This window comes from Zeugodacus cucurbitae, chromosome 2 (genome assembly GCF_028554725.1).
Source record: "Zeugodacus cucurbitae isolate PBARC_wt_2022May chromosome 2, idZeuCucr1.2, whole genome shotgun sequence".
NCBI lineage: Eukaryota > Metazoa > Arthropoda > Insecta > Diptera > Tephritidae > Zeugodacus > Zeugodacus cucurbitae.
In genome coordinates, this window is record NC_071667.1 from 7544282 (window position 1) to 7563148 (window position 18867).

The following is an 18867-nucleotide window of genomic DNA, read 5'->3' on the forward strand; positions in this document are numbered from 1 at the left end:
GCAGATGAGCTTGAATTTTGTATGTACATTAGGGTGGCCCTTAGTTGTATGGAGGATAAAAAAAGTTTCTGGCTTCTGGATCGCACCCCTTAGAAATATGCGAATAGCCCAAAAACTATTATATACAAAGTTTTGGGTCAATCAAAAAAGGTTTAGAGGTTGCGCAAGGAGCTTGAAATCCTGAAAAATTAAGAATTTTTGCCATTTTTATGTCTCAGACTTCCATATTTCAAAGTCACACTATCTGGTTTCCATACCGTAATAAGATCTGCATTTTATTACCTATCCAAAATTACCACAATCTTAAAAATCGGTCGATTGATGATAGAGTTACAGAAATAAATATATGAAAGTAAATTAAATGTGTTGCACGTGCATTCTCAAGCATCGCATGTTCGTGATATACCGTTATAACGGTTCTAATGTTATTCTTATTATCTTATTACGGTATGGAAAACCAGTAAGGGATAGTGTGACTTTGAAATATGGAAGTCTGAGACATAAAAATGGCAAAAATTCTTAATTTTTCAGGATTTCAAGCTCCTTGCGCAACCTCTAAATCTTTTTTGATTGACCTAAAACTTTGTATATACTAGTTTTTTGGCTATTCTCATATTTCTAGGGGGTGCGATCGAGAATCGGAATACTTTGGAAAATAAGGGCCACCCTAATGTACATATATGTATGTGTGTGCATGCGTGTGAGTAAATAAATGGTGGCATATTTTTGCAGTCAAAGAATTTTCGGCGTTTGTCCATGCTGCAAGCGGAAGCAAAAATAAAAAAAAAACAACAACAACAAAAACACATGCGTGTTGCATGCAACAGCAAACAAAGCGCCAACAAATTGGTGGCATAAATTTTAGTTATTGAGTATGCAAGTAAACTGCTGGCTTTGCCACTCTGTTTTTTGCGCTCGTTTTTTACACTCGCTCTCTATATTATTGCTGCTTTGTTGCGCTTTAATGCTGCAAGCACTGTTGCAGTCATGTCATTTGTTTTAGTTATTACTATTTTGGTTTCTTTAATATCATGTTTTCGCAAATTCTGCCCGGCGCTTTTCATTTATTTGCAATGAAAAATCATTTATTTCTTACACATACGTTCGTTACGGAGTTTTATTGACAACGGTCAAATGAAAAATTTCCAATAAAGACGCTTATGCTATGCAGCACTATCTGTCACAGTTATAGAGATGCAATAACTAATTAATTGAAAATAATAAATAATTTAAGAAATATGAATTAAGTCAAAAATATTAGTTAGGTTAAGTTAGATGAGGTTAAGGGGTTAGGTGGGTTTCAAAATTTCAAAATTTGGTCTTATTAAATTGTGCAGTAGTTTAAAATATTATCCGGTAGTTTAAAAAATATCAAATCAATCCGACTAATATTCTAAGAGATATACCATTTGGAAGTTCCATCCATCAGGCCACATCAGTATGAATGTAAAATTGTAAACGCGTTTATCTCTAAACTAAAATTTTCAAGTCGGTGAACACGATTTTACGAAAGTTTATGAACCGATTTTGTTCCAATTTAGCACACATATTTGAAATAATATTATCTAGTTAAAGAACGAAGGATTTTTTGTATCTTTATTACTACTTTTTTTTGCTAATATATGGCGAAGATTTGAACAAAAAAGTGAGTTTTTGGTTAAAATTCTGTCAAAAATTCAATTTTCAATAACTTCGTTCATTAACTAGATTTATTCATTTACTATCGAACTATTTTTAGATATCCACAGTAACACATTTATTTTGGACACGTCATGGAAGATGTGGCTGATTTTTCTTAATTCGTAAATAAAAATTTCACAAAATACTGTTTAATTATGTATCTTTGATATATTGAATTGCTTAAAATTTTTAAAATTTAAAAAATGCTCTTGTTTTTAGTTTCTGAAGCCCAACAAACCCCTTTAGTAAAAGTAATTACAAAACGAAGCATACATTTCGGAGCGGTTATACACGATGGATTCGTTCTAAATAAAAGCATCTAAATTCACTGTCTCTAAAAAAGACATTTAAATAAATAAATGTTAGTCCTAGTTTTGGTTTAAATCTAATCTTATTTTCAAGTCTTCAATTGATAGAAATTGAAAGCATGATTTTAAATACAACTTCTATAGTTCTTGTTTTAAACAAGAACCACATTTCATTGTCGTTTTTTTCTTTCTATGCACTCCTGAAATACTAAATTTCCATCGAGAGATATTGAGCAGCAACACAATCAGGCTAGTATCTATTCATAATCGTTTTTAGTTTACAGAAAGATGCCCCCTATTGAGTGCAATTTATTTGAGAAATTACAAAATATTTGCACATTCATATGTACATTCAAACATATTGAGTTTGTGACGAAAATAGTAAACATATTTGATACTAAATAGCGAAAAAGAAAATTGTTTCGAATTTACTTTATTAAAATTTTCTGAAAAATTCGTAGTGCTATGGAATATCTGCCTACATTTCGAATATCATAGTAAAAATGAATTTGTAAAGTTTTTGTTTACTTATCAAGAATTTATTTTGGATTTTGTTGTTGATTTCTATTTCTGTCTGAATCCTGAAAGAATATATGGTATGAAACTTAATTTGAAAATGAGATTTCTAACAGCTAAATCATTATTCACAATATGGCAACCCTGACAAGATTTTTCAAAATAAAAGATGACACACTCTACATGATAAAGAATTAGTATAGTCTTAAGTAACAGAGCCTAACATTTAAACGAATATTTGGATAGAAGATGATGAAACATGACAGACTAAGTAAACGGAACCGACTAGGATTCTTAATTAATCCTCATTAATTATTATTTTTTATTAACTCTCTTTTTTTAATAGGGCTCTAGTACTGAGTCTCAAACAATTTACTGAATATTCTGTAAATTGAGCTGACAAACATATTTAAATTAAAAATAAAAAGTGAAAATTGAAATAAAATACTAAGCGTCTCCAAAAAAAAAAGATTTTCTGCCCGCGCCAAACGAAACAAAGGAAAGGACAATTGAAAGCATCTGCTTCGTCGCCTTTTGTGCCATTTCGCTTTATATTCTATTTCAGCCACTCTTCATTCAATTCTTAGCATTTTTGTATTGCTTTCATTTGCATTGTTTTTATTGTTGTTGTGTTGTGCCGCCACCATTTGTTTGAAGCACGCCACTAAACTGTTGTTCTATTTTTCGCTTAACTGTTGTTGTTGTTCATTTTATTTTATTATTTCATTTTCATTTCGCAAACAAATAGGTCAGTTGTTGTTGTTGGTTTTGCTTTAACCATTGTGGCTGCAACAATTCGCTATCTCAGCCATCTGTTGAGCGCACTGCAGACATTCGAAATGGTTGCATGGGCAGTTAGGCCTCTTGGGAGAATGTTGCCGACAGCGGTTGTATGTTGCACATCGTCAGAGTTATTGTTTTGGCGTCAAGTGGCAATGTTTGTTGTTGGTGTAGCGGGGTATTCGAATGTAGTCTTCTTTCACTTTTGTTGAACTGTGCTTGTTAGCGCAATTTGTATGACACTCAGGATAGTTGTTGTTGTTGTTTTTGCATTTTGACAAAAATAATCGTAGGCATCTGCAGGCGATGGATACCGATGAAAATGTGAAAAATCGTTTAGACTTTTTTGGAACAGTGGATTCCGAGTGAATTGAAATTCGCTGGGTGCAACTGTACTGAAGTACATCTCAGGGTTGTAAATACTATTTTTAGCGAAAAATCCCTCTGTCTTTCGTGATTTTACCTCGTGGATCCAAACTTCATAATGTAAAACGACGAACGGCCGCGCTATGAACTGATTAAGAATTGGAAGTGAGAATTAAAATTCCGCTTTTGAGAAACAAAACAGAGATAAAGGGACGCCACAATATTAGAAGTATTCTGGGGTGTTATAATAAAAGATCTTCTGAAAGTTTTATTAAACTATGTAAATCTTAAAATGTGGCTTCTATAAAAACTCTAAAGAAGAGCATGGTCTTATTTAGCAAACATTTGCCGGAAGCAATCAGTCGCTCCTTTTGATTTTGTTACTTTATTTCGCTCTTTCCTTTTCACTTCTTATTCTTGTTCAGTAACTAGTAGTTATTTCCTTCATATTTCTATTGAACTGTACTTGACTTTATATTAGATCTGATGGTTGTATGTGTGTGTAATTTGATTGAATTCACCGGCAACCGGTTAACGCAACTGTCATTTCCATCTTTTATTGCATTTGCTGTAACCACATTTATTTAGTACTAGTGCCTGCCTTCCGATTTCCGTGATTTTATTTTATTTTATGATAATTTATTTTATTTTTTCTGCTAGCTCCACTTTCTGACCCATCTTCGTGTACTTGTTAGTTGCGCTTTGTTGTTGTTAGCATTTTACGCAGTGTTTTTGCTCTAAATAGTTTTGTAATATTTTTTATTTGAAAAAAAAAAACGTTCCAAATGCACTTCTCCATTTGCACTTGTCACTAAAAGCTGTATAAACTTTTCAACGAGTAGCAACTACTGAGGGCGTTCAGCAAGTTGAGCGCGAGACTAGCGGAAATGCCGAGAGGATAAAACTGACCAGACTGTTTAGCTGCGGTTGGGCAATGTCAGCGCGTGATAAAGTTATGCTTGCCGGGACGGTGGTCCATTTTTTGGTACTTGTGAGTAAATATAATTCTTTAAGGTATATTATTGTGTTGGAAAAAATGATTCCACAAAATGTATTAAATAATTATATGATAATTAATAATTAAACTGAATGGACTGTTCAAAAGTAACAAGGCAGTTTCTGGTGGGAATTGAAATGAAATGATTGGATTAAAATTTTCTTAAAATATCAAAAATCTAGTTAATGTCAGCATCGGGCAAATGTGTACTTTTTCATCCATGCTTTGTCGGTATGTTTCTATAAGTAATTTAAAATTAATCATAAAGAAAAGACTAAAACACTGTAAACATTTTTCACTTGTCTCTCTCATATTTCTCAAAATTAACTCAGTTCTTATGTTTCTAATTTAATATTAATTAATTAAATAAACAGTTTCACTTTAAAACTGTTTGAAAACCCAAAAAATTTCAACTTCTTTGTTTGTTGAGACAACTTTTTGGGTGCTTATTGAAGTTAACTAATTGGGAAAAGATTTGATATACATTTCAGAGTAACTCTTATTAACAAGTCATTAAGTGTGAAGTCGATGAAGGTTTCTCGATATGACGATTATACTTAGTCGATGACTAGGTATTTCGAAAGTAATAATGGATGGATATTGGCTTTCTGCTCAAATCGAACGACTCTAACAGCAATAAACTATTAAGTAGCAAATAAAAAGTTTAAAATATTGATACTTATTTGAAAGTAATCCATTATAAAGTACGAAGAATATCGATAAAGTCATTGATATTAATCTCAACATTTAACATTATCTATTTAGTTCATTTTTGTTTATTTTTAATTTGCATTTTCTGTTTTTCTTAAACAAATTATTTATGATTTTGTACATTTTTAAAAATAAATTCTCATTCAACTCTCTCAACAAGCAGAAACGGATTTTTATGAATAAATTCAAAGCTTATAAGCCAACAAAGCACAGAACGATTTTTCTACAATCTCAAAGGCGAAAACACGCTCTCATTGCCATAACGAGTGTTTTATTTGCACTTGTAAAGGATTTACAAAATTAGCAGGATAATTAAAATTCATTTCAATTAAATTTTCTGCATTTAGTTACTTTGACATTTTTGCGCTTCGCAAAAGTTTTTATGCGCTTTAGTTGCGATTTATTTTTTCTACAGCGATTTTTACGGATTTAATTTTGTCGGCAAAAGGAGCAAATAACAAAAACTCTGTGTGGCATCAAAAATTTACAGTTTTCAATGCAGCTGAATGCGTTTTAGCTAAGGCTGTGTGACACGAAATGGAGGCAACAGCTCAACCCGAACACTTCGCCCCTCCCGCGCGTAACGTATGTCACACGCAAGAAATCGCAAGCATGCCAAGGATAACGTTATATTGAAGAGCGCTCAATGCTTGTGAGTGAATGCAGCAGAAGCGGATTGACGCGCGAAAAGCGCGTGGACAGAGTTTATTTGAGAATTTGACGCTTGAAGGCTGTCTTTCGTAAGAGAGATGTGCATATGCACTATGATTCGTTGCGAAAAAAGCTATTTATTTTATAAAGCTATTTATTTTTGTACACTTATGTGCTGTGAGGCTTCTCCTTGTTATCCTTGTCGGGATTTGCGGAACTTTTTTTAAATATTTCTCGCAACAAAATTACTTGCAGTCAGTCTCTCAGTCAAGAGTTCACGTCAGCCATGCCGTGCTGTTGGTTATCAGTGCGACATGACAGGCAACAATAACAAAAAGTAAATGCTATTGCAACACTCGCCGCCCCTTAATAAAATACAGCGGAGCTAACGGCATCTACCGCATATGAGAGACAGCTTGCGAGATTCGCCCTAGCAACGATATTTAAATATCGAACCAGCCAACAAATGAAGAAATAATGGAATTAAATAAGAAAATACGAAAAGCTAAGGCAGTGAGACTGATAAAATTTCTCCGCTTACTTTACTGAGAATTTTCAATGTATATCATGCTCAAACATTACCATTAATTTAATCAATTAGAATATTATTGTTAGACAATTTTATAATTTTTTTGTTAATTGATTGTCAATTAAATGCTAATGAAGCAATTAGTTAATTAGTTTATAATGAAACGATTAGTTAATTAGTTTATAATTAAGCAATTGGTTAATTGTTAAAAATTAATTTAATAATAATAATATTACAATTAGTCAATAAGTTGATAATTGAGCAACTAGTTAAATGACAATAATTAGTAGATAAATTGTTAAAATTTTCTAATTTGTTGAAAATCTCTAAGTTGTCCAATAAGACCCTAAATCACTTTGATCTTGTCATTAAAAGTATTATTGTTTAATATTCAATAATCGACTAGTTCCCTATGTTAAAGCTTAAATCATTCGATTTGCAAGCAGAAACTGTAAAAGTAGCACTTTTTAAATGTCAGCAGGTGTGAGGGGCGCAATACCATGTTTGGGTCGCCTGTTAAATACATACATTTGCAGCTTGACGCCCCGTCATCAGTTTGCAGGGCAATTAAAAATCGTTTTCCATTTTAAGCGAAACTTTATAGTTCACTTTTTTTTAACGAATTCAATTTAACTTGCGAATTTTCGCACTTTTCGCAATTTTTCGCATTTTACTCTTATTATTTTTTGCCATTTTGCCGACAGCTCCCCCATGTTGCACGTTGTATTTAAGTTACGCAATTTTCCTTGGAAAAGTATGCCAATTTATCATTGTATTGAAGTGATTAAAAATGTTTGCTGCTCTTGGCAGTTAGCAGTTGGAAATAATGTGACTTTTCCGCATAAACTTTGCGAGCTTTTGTAGGAGGTCGAAAGAGGAGTGGAAGGGGGCGTTGGTGCAAACTGTTGCTGACATCGTAGTTTGTTTATTTGTTGTTGTAGCGCATGGCAATTCCCTTTTAATTTTCGGAAAATTGATGTTTTCTGCTGTTGTTGCTGCTTTTATTGGTTGGCACAATAGTAATTTTTAGCGTGTCGCTGATTGTTGCCCTAATTGATTTTTCGTACGCGATTTTTTCATGTGTGCGACTTATTTCGGATTAACACAATTTACTTTGTTATGGTTTATTGTTGTTTTGCGTTTTTTGATTGATAAAACTGTTATTAATAAAATTATGTTTTTTTTTAATTGTTTTCAAACTTTTTATACTCTCGCAACAAAGTTGCTAGCAACAAAGTTGCTAAGAGAGTATAATAGTTTTGTTCACATAACGGTTGTTTGTAAAATCGGACCATTGCCACGCCTACAAAATGGCGAAAACCAAATACACATAAAGTGCCATAACTAAGCCATAAATTTAAAGCATTTTAAACTATGTATGTGATTGGCGTTGCAACCGTTTAGCCGGTTATAGCCGAATCGACGATAGTGCGCCACCTGTCTCTCTCCTTCGCAGTTCGGCGCCAGTTGGAGATCCCAAGTGTAACCAGGTCGCTCTCCACCTGGTCCCTCCAACGGAGTGGAGGCCTTCCCCTTCCTCGGCTTCCTCCGGCGGGTACTGCATCGAACACTTTCAGGGCTGGAGTGTTTTCGTCCATTCGGACAACATGACCTAGCCAGCGTAGCCGCTGTCTTTTTATTCGCTGAACTATGTCAATGTCGTCGTATAACTCGTACAGCTCATCGTTCCATCGTCTGCGGTATTCGCCGTTGCCAATGTTCTGAGGACCATAAATCTTGCGCAAAATTTTCCTCTCGAAAACTCCTAGTGTCGTCTCATCTGATGTTGACATCGTCCAAGCTTCTGCACCGTAAAGCAGGACGGGAATGATAAGCGACTTGTAGAGCTTGATTTTGGTTCGTCGAGAGAGGACTTTACTGTTCAATTGCCTACTCAGTCCAAAGTAGCACCTGTTGGCAAGAGTTATTCTGCGCTGGATTTCGAGGCTGACATTGTTCGTGTTGTTGATGCTGGTTCCCAGGTATACGAAATTATCTACGACCTCGAAGTTATGACTGTCAACAGTGACGTGGGAGCCAAGACGCGAATGCGCCGACTGTTTGTTTGATGACAGGAGATATTTCGTCTTGTCCTCATTCACCTCCAGACCCATTCGCTTCGCCTCCTTATCCATGCGGGAAAAAGCAGAACAAACGGCGCGGTTGTTGCTTCCGATGATATCAATATCATCGGCGTACGCCAGGAGCTGTACACTCTTGTAGAAGATTGTACCTTCTCGGTTTAGCTCTGCAGCTCTTATAATTTTTTCCAGCATCAGGTTAAAGAAGTCGCACGATAGTGAGTCACCTTGTCTGAAACCTCGTTTGGTATCGAACGGCTCGGAGAGGTCCTTCCCAATCATGACGGAGCTTTTGGTGTTGCTCAACGTCAATTTACACAGCCGTATTAGTTTTGCGGGGATACCAAATTCAGACATCGCGGCGTAAAGGCAACTCCTTTTCGTGCTGTCGAAAGCAGCTTTAAAATCGACAAAAAGGTGGTGTGTGTCGATCCTCTTTTCTCGGGTCTTTTCCAAGATTTGGAAAATCGACAACTGACCAGATATTCACCATGCGCGAATATCTGGTCAGTTGTCGATTTTCCAGGTCTAAAGCCACACTGATAAGGTCCAATCAGTTTGTTGACAGTGGGCTTTAGTCTTTCACACAATACGCTCGATAGAACCTTGTATGCGATATTTAGGAGGCTGATCCCACGGTAATTGGCGCAGATTGTGGGATCTCCCGTTTTATGGATTGGGCAGAGCACACTGAGATTCCAATCGTCAGGCATGCTTTCTTCCGACCATATTCTGCAAAGAAGCTGATGCATGCACCTTATCAGTTCTTCGCCGCCGTATTTGAATAGTTCTGCCGGTAATCTATCGGCCCCCGCTGCTTTGTTGTTCTTCAAGCGGGTAATTGCTATTCGAATTTCTTCATGGTCGGGTAATGGAACATCTGTTCCATCGTCATCGATTGGGGGATCAGGTTCGCCATCTCCTGGTGTTGTACTCTCACTGCCATTCAGCAGGTCGGAGAAGTGTTCCCTCCATAATCCCAGTATGCCCTGGACATCGGTTACCAGATTACCACCTTGGTCTCTACATGAGGATGCTCCGGTCTTGAAACCTTCGTTAAGTCGCTTCATTTTTTCATAAAATTTTCGAGCATTCCCTCTGTCTGCCAGCTTCTCAAGCTCTTCGTACTCACGCATTTCGGCCTCTTTCTTTTTTGTCTGCAAATGCGTCTCGCTTCCCTCTTCAGCTCTCGGTATCTATCCCATTTTAAACTATTTAAGTAAAATTTGGTATGAAGGATCGCACTATGAAGGGCATATGTGGTCTAATTTTTTTGGTGAATGGACTTTATACCATATATATGCCGAATATGTGAGACAAATTGTTTGTTATATAATAAAATTAAATAAATCGAGAGAGTATAAAATGCGAAGCTAGCCCTTCCTTACTTGTCTTTGCTTGTTTTTATATACATATTTTTCTAAAATTGGAAACAAGATTTTTCTAAAATTTTATTTATTAATAGCTATTTGGAATTTAATGAGTTCGATAGCAGCAGCACCTGTCGGGCATACGACTTTAAATTTGACGTACTTTGAGATGTCAAAATCGAATAATAATAATATTTGAGTTGAAATCGTTTTCTGATAACAGCGCCACCTGTTAGTGATCAGATTATAGAACACTTAGTTAGCAACCACTTTCGACTTATCGATATGTTTAAGAAAAGTTTAATGTCTCTATAATTTCGCGGTATAATTAAAGAATTCTAGTGTACGTGATTTTTATTTAAATCTCGAAAACGTTATTCGGCACATTTTCTCTGCCTCAAACCACACGTTCAATGTATCTGTGAATTATGGAATTTTTCAAAAGCATTCTAAGTACACAAGTACACTTTTAAGTGTAATTATTTGTATGCACTCGTGCTCAAGTGTGTGTGTGTATGTGTTGCAGGTGATTGGAAGCGCGCGCTAATGGCAACAACGAATGCTACACCGCCAACACCATGAGTGACTTGATTGAAGTTGCCTTTGGTTTCGTAGCTTTCACAGTTGGCGGTTCCGGTACTTTTAACGGTTTCCACATCTTTCTTTTTACCGCTTTTAGCGCAACGAAGCGCGCACATACACATTGAATATCCAGCTGTGTAGACACACATACACATACATGTATACTCACAGTCGTAATGATGTGACAACTGCGGCAGGTGTGAACTTCTTGTGGTGACACATATTTCTTCTTTTTACTCGCTTTTCTTCGACTACTTATTCATACGAATAGAACAAAAAAAATATGAATACACGCAAGCATCATAGTCATACAAAGTGTATGAGCGTGATAAAACAACAACAAATAAATGTATAAAAATCCCCAGCAATGAAGTCGATGCCAAAGAAAACGCTTGTAATATTACAAGCATGCATCGCCGCTGAAGGGTGTCTGCAATGCAAGGAACACAGAAATAGTATAAAGTATAAGAACTAAATTCATCATAACCTCAAAGTGTGCGTTAAGGTTGCGCTAATGAGCAAGAAATATACACGTACAATACATACATAGAGTTGGTAACGCTGCTGCAAGGTGGCAAACGTGCTCGTCGAACGTGCTACATGGCGTATGAGTAACGCTGCGCTTCGCTGTTGGCGCTGTTGACGCTTAATGCCGAAAGCGAACCGAACGAATCGTATGTACATATTTACGAAGAACACGTGTAAATGCAAAGAATGCAATAAAAATTTTGTTGCAAAATAATGTCAACAAGCCAGCCCAAGTGTTGGTGTGTTATTTTCCTCTGCTCTAATGACAATAACAACAACAACAATAACAGCAAATGCAGATGTAACAAAAACGACACTTTATTTTAATGGTAACTAAAGCAAAATAATGCTAAATGATAAGAGGAATAAAGTGTTGTCAACGATAGTGCATTGAAAGTAGTAAACCAACAACAAAAACAAAACTAACATTTAAAGTTTTAATACGGGCATAATAAACAGGGCAACAAAACCCACTCAAATGGCGCTGTAAATAATTATTTATGAGGAAGTGTTTAAATTGTCCACGGATTTAGAAGGTACAGTCATGCTAACTTCAGCTGAGGTATAAAGAAGCCGTCTTATTAATATTAATTATTACAAGAGTACCGCTGATATGGCTGCGCAAAGGGAGTAGTGCTATAAAGTCTTAAATTTATTTCAAACTAGACAAGCTCAACCAAGTGATTGAACTGTATTGGTGAAATGTTGCTTTTTAGTACGCAGGCATATCTCTCTTTTTTAGACGTGATTGATTACAGGAAAGCATTAGCCAATGGGTTTGGGTGATCTCGGAGTTTAGATATATATTTATATCTGCTGTCCTATACTTCTTTCTTTACCATAAGAATTCCAAGATATTTTCATTACGCATGTACCATGGTCAGTACGTGATTGTTCTAAGTATTTCTGATTGGAAGCGCTGAATTATAACTATGTTGGATGCATAGAATTTTCTGAGAAAATAACCGTTTCATATTTGTTATGAAATCGAATTGTAAATAATCTTGTTGAGAAATTTTCTTTAGAAAACTTGGATTATTTCGTCTCTTAAACCATGCTGCGGCCAGAAATGTGGCTGGTTGAAAGGCATAACAGTGATAAAGACAGATAAAAATATAGAACCAATACAATTCACATATCACTACATAGATTTACATGTATAGGTAAGTAAAAGTCTATTGATTTCATTGTTCCGTGCTCCATTGATATAATTCTTCCTTTTATAGTCTAACTATAGGCGCAAACTCATACCCCGTAAATAATACACATGCAAATAATCAGCTTTGAAACGAAAAATCCGCTTACATGCTGATGCAATTGTGTCATACAATTGAATTACATTTGTCTTCGTTTAACAAAAACAAAACTCTACAATATTCATACTCCCACATTGAATCGCAACACTTTTACACATATTACTCATACGCCACGTAATACTACGACACTCATTGTATTGCCGCTGCTGGTAGTTAAGTGCAATCGTGCGAAATTTCACAATCTTTTTAAATATCGGCAAACACTGTTGCGACAACACCCAGTAAGCAATTTAGTGAACACGCCTGAGGTGGGTGGGAAAGTGTTGAATTTAATTGAATTTGAAACGTTAGATTGTATGAGCAAAGAAATTCCTTACCTTCATTAGTTTGCAATTTTTTTGGAGTTATTTTGGAAATAATTTGACTTTCGAAGTAGCTTTTTAAAGGCTAATATATCTACCAATCCATTTGTGTTGAATTTCACTTTTTCAAATTCAAAATTCCTTTTCAAAATTCGAAATTTTAATTTTAATTTTTTTTTTTACATTTGTATTAGCTTTTGGTTTGCTGGCCCTTCATATTTACAAGTACGCCAAATACTTGAATGGTTGAAGCTTCAATTTGGTGCATGTAAAACATTTAAAACACTGGTGTATTGCGAAAGAAGTGGCAGTAGTGTGTGTGGTGTTAATGTATGTGTGTAATAATATATACAGTGTATAGCGCCTAGAAGTATGCAACATGCAAGGCAAGTGAATGATATGCACTTGCTGTACGTGTGGCCCAAAATGAAGTGCGCTCACACTCATACACACATCCACACGCGCACACTCCAACTGCCTGGCGCATTTACTTATACATACATACATAGACTCTAATATACATGCAATTTAATATACACACAGATATATGTTTGAATGTGAATATTGTGCGGCGTGAATGAATTACATAGAGCTTTCATACTGTGCATTTTTGAGCGCAGCAGCACGTGATGCAGGGTTTTTCCATGTTTAGTTGCTGCTGCTATTGTAGTTGTTCGATTTTTTTTGTTTGCTACTCTTCGTCGATTGCTTGGTATGAATACAAATATGACAACATGATTAAATGCAACAACAATTACAACAATAGCAACAACAACAATGACAACAACAACAATAGCAGCAACTACGTTAGCAGTAAAGTAACAAAAATAACAACATAAATTCTACAACAACAAATCGAAAAAATATATATGACGCTGTTGAGCGATACCGAATCTAGTAAGGTTTTCGAGATTTATTCGTCGCGGCTAAACAGTTATTGCGAAAACGCTATGAACGGGTGTTGTACTAGCAGTTAATGAAACGTAATATGATAATGTAAGAGATATATTCTTTTTAACCGTAGCTGATATGTCTTGTAGTAAATCTAAATTCGCATACACACCCAAGTACCAATTATCTCTATTACTACAACTATAGATATGCACATACATTAAGAGGTTATATACAGTTAGGATTTTCAAAAAATCAATTTTTATATATATATCTGAGTATACACACACAAATTTCAAGTCGATCCGACAAATATTTTCGAAGTTTTAGACGCATTAGTGAAGGTGAGCCCACTACATGACTTGTTTTTCTCGTAACGGTGCTTTCAAAGTCGGTGAGCAAGATTTCTCAGAAACGGCTGAACCGATCGGTTTGAAATTTTTACACAAGCTTCTTAACTATATTTTTTAGCAATTAATCGAAGGATTTCCCCATCCGATGAAAATTTTTTATTTTTATAAACAATTAAAGACCCGAATTTCGGTCGAAAATCGAACATTTTGCTTTAAGTAGCCGCCATTTTGTGAAATTTTTTTTTTGCTAATTCCTTCGATCAATCACTATATTATTTATGATATTAATGAAATTTATTTGGTTTTTGCATTTTCGATGATCCAGTCCAGAGATATCGTGCTCACCGCAAGAGGTCTTTTTTTGTGGACCTCTGCAAAATTGGCAATATCAACGTTCCCGATAATTATTTTTGGCAATAAAAAATATGTGAATATAGTTTAAGGTTGTCATAATATACCTGCCATCAATAAACCAAATAGTTTCCTTAGAAAAAATTCTTGAAAAATTCCTTTTTTTCGACCTCCTAACTGTATATAACCCCTTAATCCATAATGTCCTTATGCTATAAACTTGCTCCGCCGCTAAATATGATTTACAACACGCTTGTTGGCTGAGTTGAGGCGTGAAATTAAATTACGAGCAGATTATGCGATTGCATTCTACGATAGTTTAGTGGAAAATTAGAGTTTGCAAATTTTGGCAAATAATAATTTGTAAAACTATACGCTTGATGTTGATGACTGTGGGTGTGCGTGTGTAAATTTGATAAACAAGTAATTTGCACGAGTGATTGTGCAAATGCAGTGAAGTGTTTGAGATTCGAAAATTGGTATTTTGTGCAGAAGTAGTTTGCAAATTGCATTGCTGTGACTAACTTGCTTAAAGTTGAAAGCTTAATGATTATTGAAGATGTGCAAATGCTGCGAAATATTTTACACAACAGTCAGTTAAGGCTTATAGAATTTAAAAAGTTGGGTTTAATAAAAAAAAATTGTGGAAAGAGCTCCTCAATAATTTGTTCTTGCGAAATTTCGGCTTTATATTAATTAGATGTTAACATTTAGGCAAGTTTAGTAATTACAGTGACATAAAAATGATATTTTTTCCGGATAATATAATCTAATGAGATTACTTTGGAAAGAAATTCATATCAAAAGAGCAAGAAAATATAAATATTTTGATATAAACAACGAATTACGTAACTTACCTTTAATTTTCAGACATAAGCTCATTGAATACTATTCTGTAAGCAAAAAAAAGATGTAATTTAAGTAAACTATACTATATAATATAAATACAATACTTAAATTAATGAAGATACCGGAATAAAACTTTACACAAATACTGCAGTTGAGGTGTGGCTTCAATCATTTCAAAATTGTTGAAATCGGATAATAACTTTTCAAGGTTTCAGAATCGAACATGAAGACCTCAGTGCCAATGGATAATTGTTTACCAAAAATATCTGAAAATCTCTCAGATATTTTAAAGAAATTCAGAAGAAGTCTTCTCTTAATGGTTGAAATCGGGTCATAATTTCTTCATGCTCCCATACTAGGGTTTTGAAACATCAGGTAGGCTTTATATCGTATATATCGGTTAATATATGAGCTATCAAAATTAAGTGAAAATTATTCAAATCGGTTAAGGAATTACCCCCGCCCTCATATATTATATATAATAATTTTCGTTATTATAGATCAAGTCTTTATAAAAAAAGAAAAAAAGTTAACTTCGGCTGTACCGAAGCTATAAAACCCTTCACAGGTGCATTTCTTTTAGTAACTATGTGTTTAAGCAAATCTAAAGACGTAAGAAAAAATAAGTAGAAAAAGAAAACATTTTACTAATTCTTTTTAGCCGGGTTGTTTGCTAGAAACATTAAGGTTAAATAGTTAACCGATCTGAACAATTTCTTCGGAGATTATATTATTACCTTAAGCAGTAATCCATGTCAAATTTCGTGAGGATACAACGTCAAATGCGAAAATTTTCCATACAAGCCATTGATTCCGATCGTTCGGTTTGTATGCCAGCTATATGCTATAGTGAACCGATCTGAACAATTTTTTCGGAGATTAAATTATTTCTATGAGCAATAACTCACACTAAATTTCGTGAAGATATGTAGTAAAATGCGGAAGTTTTCCATACAAGCCCTTGATTCCGATCGTTCAGAGTGTATGGCAGCTATATGATATAAGGGTCCGATATCGGCAGTTCCGACAAATGAGCAGCTTCTTGAAGAGAAAATAACATTTGCAAAATTTAAAAATGATATCTTAAAAACTGAAGGACTAGTTCGTATATATACTGACAGACAGACGGACGGACGAACAGAGACAGAGGGACATGGCTAAATCGACTCAGTTCAACATACTAATCATTTATATATATACTTTATAGGGCCTCCGACGCTTCCTTCTGGGTGTTACAAACGTCGTAACAAACTTAATATACCCTGTTCATAAAATGTTCGGTTACACCCGAATTTAGCACTTCCCTACTTTTTTTATATTTATTATTGCACACAGTGTTTTCAAAGTGCCTCTTTCACATTTTTAAGTTTGCCATTATTTGTACTTAAGTGATTGCAGCGCTTCCATTGGCAATACTATACGGGCATCTTGTGCGCCACGGCGTATGAGTGTCATAAATAAAGGTGTTAAAGTGACTGGCGTGATGCTTCCTTGGTATGCATATATAAATGCAAGCAGCTACGGAGGAACATACATACACACCATCAAAAAGTTACAACTGCATTGACTGGCTTGAAAATTTGTTCACACTAACATACAAGCACTTATGCACTGAGTAAGTGTTATATACCAATTCATTTGCATGCATGCATATGCATAAGCCAGCACACTGCATATATTTACATTTATAATAAATTTCATGAAAATCTTTTCAGCTGCTTGCCAGTAACTGTGTGCGTATGTGTGCACCACTTGCTGCTTGTCTTCCATTCTATTTGCATACATTTGGGCGTTTCTTGCCATTCTTCAATTGAAAGCTTTCCTTCCTGCCGTCTTCCTGCTTCAAAGTATGCTGTTTTTTGTTTTGTTTTTTGCACTCTGCTTTATTGGTTACCTGCTGTCTTTTACCGTCAGCTATCCAGTGGCTTCTTCAGCAGCTGAATTGCTACTTGTCGTACACTTTTTAGCTACTTGACTTCCGGCTACAATAGACCACAAGCCAGGCGCTTGCAAATGCTGCGGTTGGCAATCTTGGCCACTAAATCTACTATGTATTGTTGGTTTTGCTTTTTTTATCTTTATCATTCAAGATTTGAATGTATATGCGGATTTCTGGTGCAGCAGCTGTTGTCTTGCATCAAAGCAGTTTACTTGGTTACTAATTTCGTTAAACTGATTCTCTTTGATTTCTAAATTTTAGATGTTATTTGAATTTTTTTTTTCAATATTTAGAATTTTATATAATTCCCTGAAAGAGCTCACTATTTATCTATACTATAATATTTCAATCTGAACTCTCCATATTCTTCAATTTTATTATGGGTGTGTGACTTCGCTAAAAAAATTTTTGCCTACATTTAGGGTTGCGCTTAGAGTTGAGAATTCTCAGAAAGTGTATCTCTAGGATTGCAGGATTACAAATACACATGAGAGAAGAAGCGAATCCAAGCACTATCTTTTTTCACGTTTGACTTTTAAATAAATAGCATAATTAAAGTTTGCATATTGGATCATTTTTAATGCCAATACAAGCTCATTAAAAGTGTTTTCAAATCATTGGCTTATATTTCTCTTATCATCATTTCAAATATTTCCAACTCAACAATTTCTCGATTTCATATTTGTGGCTTGTTTGAAGCGTACGTTTTGATTGCGAAATTTCCAATAAATAGCATTGCCAAACCTCTGCTCCAACTCTTCCACACTCACCCTCGGGACAGAGGGCTGCATGAGAAGTATTGGCTTGGAAATAAACATCAAATCAGACACTGATACTTGCACATTCTTCAATATCATTGCCAACATCAACCAATAAGGACGAGTAGAGAGACCTTTCAGCAGCATTTCATTACCCAACTGCATTGCGATTGCGACAGAAGTAGATTCGCCACAAAACGAAGCCAATTTACTAGCAGCAAATTCTTTGGCAATACATTTTATTGAATTTGTTTAAGTATTTATTTACAAAATTGCAATTGCTCCCGCTGCTGCTGCTGCTGCTGCTGCTGCTGCTGTTGCTGACAAACAATGCGATAGCCAAGGGCTTACGGTCTGCAGTTGTGTACAGTGGTATGCGGTGAACGAAGGCGAGGCGTTGTACAAGTTGTAGTTATAAGTTGAGTAAAATCTCAACGATGCATATCTGCAACGTTACTACGCAATTGTGAAGCGTTTCTTAGGAAATCTGAGTACAACTTATTGGCTTGCGGATATATGATGGTTTATGTTGCAATATTGCAGTACTTAAAGTTTGTTAATGACATTGTCAGAAGCATAAATTTGTATATGCTGCTTGTGGTTGAGTTGGCAAAGATTTATAGTGAAAGCTAAATTCGATAAATATGAAATATTACATCTCTCATTATTAATATATACATATATATTTCGATTTTGAGCGAAATCGCATTAAAAATATGGATTTTACAAACATGTTGATGACCTAACGGATAATATTATGAAAAACAAGTAAGGAAAGGCTAAGTTCGGGTGCAACCGAACATTTTATACTCTCGCAATTTATTGAAGAAATTTAACCATATATGCAGAATAAAGCTCACCGTATTTTTGAAAAACCTATAATTAGGTATATGGGAGCTAGGAGAAGTTACTTTTGAAAAACCTACAATGAGGTATATGGAAATGTTATGACCCGATTTTATTAATTTTTGGAACAGAGACACACTATTAGAAGAAAACAATTTCCTCT

At 35.0% G+C, this 18867-nt stretch overlaps 1 protein-coding gene across 3 annotated transcripts in view; it reads right to left on the reverse strand.

The window, feature by feature from the left end:
• The window catches only part of LOC105210084 (leucine-rich repeat-containing protein 15), a 119234-nt gene that overhangs the window by 17006 nt on the left and 83361 nt on the right, over positions 1-18867 (reverse strand). For all 3 annotated transcript variants that reach the window (XM_054225533.1, XM_054225534.1, XM_054225535.1), the window contains exon 4: positions 15170-15205. The gene's annotated coding sequence lies outside the window, so the exon portion shown is untranslated. The remainder of the gene's footprint in view (positions 1-15169; positions 15206-18867) is intronic.